The 4303-nt window shown below is 47.0% G+C and overlaps 1 pseudogene; it reads right to left on the bottom strand.

Annotated features, from left to right (window-relative positions):
- Positions 1-1633: 1633 nt before the first annotated feature.
- Positions 1634-2242, bottom strand: LOC102392259 (annotated as a pseudogene).
- Positions 2243-4303: the final 2061 nt, after the last annotated feature.

Here is a 4303-nt window from a genome sequence, read left to right as displayed (position 1 = left end):
ATATTTAAGCATAAAGAAGACTTGGATTTAAGTTCTTACTCTGCAATTAGTTATGTAACCTTGGTCCCCTTACATTTAAGCATCTTCTATACAATAGCACCCTCCAGTGCTCTTGCCTGGAAAGTCCCATGGATAGAGGAGCCTGGTAGGCTGCAGTCCATGGGGTTGTGAAGAGTCGGACACGATTGAGCGACTTCACTTTCACTTTTCACTTTCATGCATTGGAGAAGGAAATGGCAACCCACTCCAGTGTTCTTGCCTGGAAAATCCCAGGGACGGGGGAGCCTGGTGGGCTGCCATCTATGGGGTCGCACAGAGTCAGACACGACTGAAGCGACTTAGCAGCAGCAGCATACAGTAGCACCTGGCTCATAATGTTGACTTGAAGGTTAATTAAATGAGAAACTAGATGCAAACAGGTAGCAATGAATAATATTGGCATTTGTTAGTAGTCAAACATTTGAGATACTCATTGTCATGTCCAATATATGATGTTTAGGGTTATCATTAGTGCAGCAATGCTGTTCAACTTCAACCCGTGCTGTCCATCAAAATGATTCATGAAGTTTCTGAAAATACATCTGTCGAGGTCCCATCTCAAGATTCTGATTCAATGATTTTGCCGGGGCCCTAAACATCTGCATGTACTTTAGATTCCAGAGATATTCCACAGATGCAGTCACAGTCACAAGAATACTTAATTAATATGTGGGACATTAAACACTACTTTCAGATCCCCTGGAGAAGGAAATGACAACCCACTCCACTATTCTTGCCTGGAGAATCCCATGGACAGAGGAGCCTGGTAGGCTATGGTCCATGGGGTTGCAAAGAGTTGGACACAACTGAGTGACTAACACACTTCAGATTCATTAGTGATATGTTTTGTATATCAGATCAGATCAGTCGCTCAGTCGTGTCCGACTCTTTGCAACCCCATGAATCACAGCACGCCAGGCCTCCCTCTCCATCACCAACTCCCGGAGTTCACTGAGACTCACGTCCATCGAGTCAGTGATGCCATCTAGCCATCTCATCCTCTGTCATCCCCTTCTCCTCTTGCCCCCAATCCCTCCCAGCATCAGAGTCTTTTCCAATGAGTCAATCTTCGCATGAGGTGGCCAAAGTACTGGAGTTTCAGCTTTAGCATCATTTCTTCCAAAGAACACCCAGGGCTGATCTCCTTCAGAATGGACTGGTTGGATCTCCTTGCAGTCCAAAGGACTCTCAAGAGTCTTTTAGTTATTTTTGGCGATGCTGGGTCCTCCTTGCTGCTTGTGGGCTACAGTGTAATCGAAGTGCTCCAGTTTCTCAGTGCAGTGGCTTCTCTTGTTTCGGAGAACAAGCTCCAGGGTGCGTGGGCTTCAGTAGCTGCAGCACACAGGCTTAGTTGCCTTACAGCATGTGGAATCCTCCCAGACCAGGAATCGAACCTGTGTCCCCTACAGGCAGATTCTTAACCGCTGGACCACCAGGAAAGTCTCAAAGGCTCTGTTTTTGTCCTTATATACCTACTGCTCAGCGCAAGACTTGACAATGGAAGACTTTCAATTATTGTTATTCGGTTGAATGAATGAATGAAATTACTCTCTGTGTTCCATTTTTTTGGGGGGTGGGACTGAAAAATGAAAATTTAATGTTGCAGGAAAGGCAGATGCTTAGGGGGTAGATTCCAGCAGGGGGCACCACCCTGTCCTTGGTCTTGGGCTAGCGATGCAGAGCAAGAAGTGCAGGGCCCGGCACACAGGTGTGTACCCCAGACGGCTCAGATCAGGTAGTCATACATATCATAGTGGTACCATCTGGGTGTACCAAGCCAGGATCTGCGTTCAGGAAGTGGGCCGGTGGGTGCCCAACCAGTCACCTGTCGGTTTTTCTCTCAAAGTGGATTGGGGCGCTGGCCCCGAATAAGCAGGCCTAGCACTGTGAACCCATGCCTGGGGCTGCCGCTGCTTTCACCAGTTGCACTATGGCCTTGATGCCTCCAGTCACCTGCTCTGCGGTGCGCCTGTGGTTGTTGGTACCCACCCAGACCACTGCGGTCTAGGGGCGGAGGTGTTCCAGCGCCCTGTTCTTGTTCTCCTGACGCCAAAGCCCGTGCTGCCTGCTGTCACCGCCAACGCCAAAGGTAAGTGTGTGAATAGGGGAAAAGAGCTCCTGCCAGATCTCACCATTGGTCCCTGAGCTGGACCAAGGAGTCCCCGATGAAGACAGGTTCTTCATCTTTGCTATCGGCTACCATGGTGCGGCTTCCCTGATAGCTCAGTTGGTAAAGAATCTGACTGCAATGCAAGAGACCCTGGTTAGAGTCCTAGGTCGGGAAGATCTGCTGGAGAAGGAATAGGCTACCCACTCTAGTATCCTTGAGCTTCCCTGTGGCTTAGCTGGTAAAGGATCTGCCTGCAATGAGGGAGACCTGGGTTCGATCCCTGGGTTGGGAAGACCCCCTGGAGAAGGGAAAGGCTACCTACCCCAGGATTCTGGCCTGGAGAATTGCATGGCCTGGAGAAGTCCATGGGGTAGCAAAGAGTCGGACACGACTGAGTGACTTCACTTTCACTTTTCACTTTCATGCATTGGAGAAGGAAATCACAACCCACTCCAGTGTTCTTGCCTGGAGAATCCCAGGGACGGGGAAGCCTGGTGGGCTGCCATCTATGGGGTCGCACAGAGTCAGACACGACTGAAGTGACTTAGCAGCAGCAGCAGCAGCAGCAGCATCTCTCCATGTTTTTGCATCTCTGTAGATATCTAGTGTTATTCATCAGAGATTTTGTGTTATTTCTGCTTCCATAAACTTTTCCTCCTCTATGTTCATGCATTCACATGCTTTCACCTTCAAGCCTAGATTGGTTCCTGCTACAACAGGAAGAATATAGGAGGCTTCCTGCCAGCTCTCCTTTTTGCTCATACCTGGTATCTGTTCTGCTTATCCAACTTGTAAGTCATCTGGTTCCTGCTGATCTGCCTGGCTTTTGACCATTTACCTTGCCTTCCAGCTGTGGAAATTTTCAGTTCTTCCATGCCTCCTTGTCTCTCACTCACCTTCTCTTTGCTCTGATCCTCCAGGCAGGCACTGATTTCTCCTTTTCTTCTTGGTTCCTGACTGACTGCAACATCTTGACCTCTGACTCATCTGTGTGTGTGAATTATGGACTAACCTGTATAGGTGCTGTTTCACCACCTCACCTGGATCCCTTCCTCTGAGCATGCCTTAACTTTCCTGGTATTACATGCATGTGTTATTATATTAAGCTACAGGTCTGCCTCTGATATGGTATTTCTTTTGAACAAAAGTACTATTCATATTTCTTCAAGCTGTGATTATGGAAGCTGAGGTACAGAGACATAAACTCTAAGCCAACTGCTATGTTATTTATGGTATATATATACAAAAAACTCTATTAGTCTTTGCCCTGCTTCATTCCGTATTCCAAGGCCTAATTTGCCTGTTACTACAGGTGTTTCTTGACTTCCTACTTTTGCATTCCAGTCCCCTGTAATGAAAAGGATATCTTTTTTGGGTGTTAGGTCTTCTAAAAGGTCTTGTAGGTCTTCATAGAACCGTTCAACTTCAGCTTCTTCAGCGTTACTGGTTGGGGCATAGACTTGGATTACTGTGATATTGAATGGTTTGCCTTGGAAATGAACAGAGATCATTCTGTCGTTTTTGAGATTGCATCCAAGTACTGCATTTCGGACTCTTTTGTTGACCATCATGGCCACTCCATTTCTTCTGAGGGATTCCTGCCCGCAGTAGTAGATATAATGGTCATCTGAGTTAAATTCACCCATTCCAGTCCATTTCAGCTCGCTCATTCCTAGAATGTCGACATTCACTCTTGCCATCTCTTGTTTGACCACTTCCAATTTGCCTTGATTCATGGACCTGACATTCCAGGTTCCTATGCAATATTGCTCTTTACAGCATCAGACCTTGCTTCAATCACCAGTCACATCCACAGCTGGGTATTCTTTTTGCTTTGGCTCCATCCCTTCATTCTTCCTGGAGTTATTTCTCCAGTGATCTCCAGTAGCATATTGGGCACCTACTGACCTGGGGAGTTCCTCTTTCAGTATCCTATCATTTTGCCTTTTCATACTGTTCATGGGGTTCTCAAGGCAAGAATACTGAAGTGGTTTGCCATTCCCTTCTTATGACCAACCTAGATAGCATATTCAAAAGCAGAGACATTATTTTGCCAACAAAGGTTCGTCTAAGGAGAAGGGGATGACAGAGGATGAGATGGCTGGATGGCATCACTGACTCAATGGACGTGAGTCTGAGTGAACTTCGGGAGTT

This window comes from Bubalus bubalis, chromosome 15 (genome assembly GCF_019923935.1).
Source record: "Bubalus bubalis isolate 160015118507 breed Murrah chromosome 15, NDDB_SH_1, whole genome shotgun sequence".
NCBI classification, from domain to species: domain Eukaryota; kingdom Metazoa; phylum Chordata; class Mammalia; order Artiodactyla; family Bovidae; genus Bubalus; species Bubalus bubalis.
This window is presented reverse-complemented; position numbering and strand designations above follow the sequence as displayed.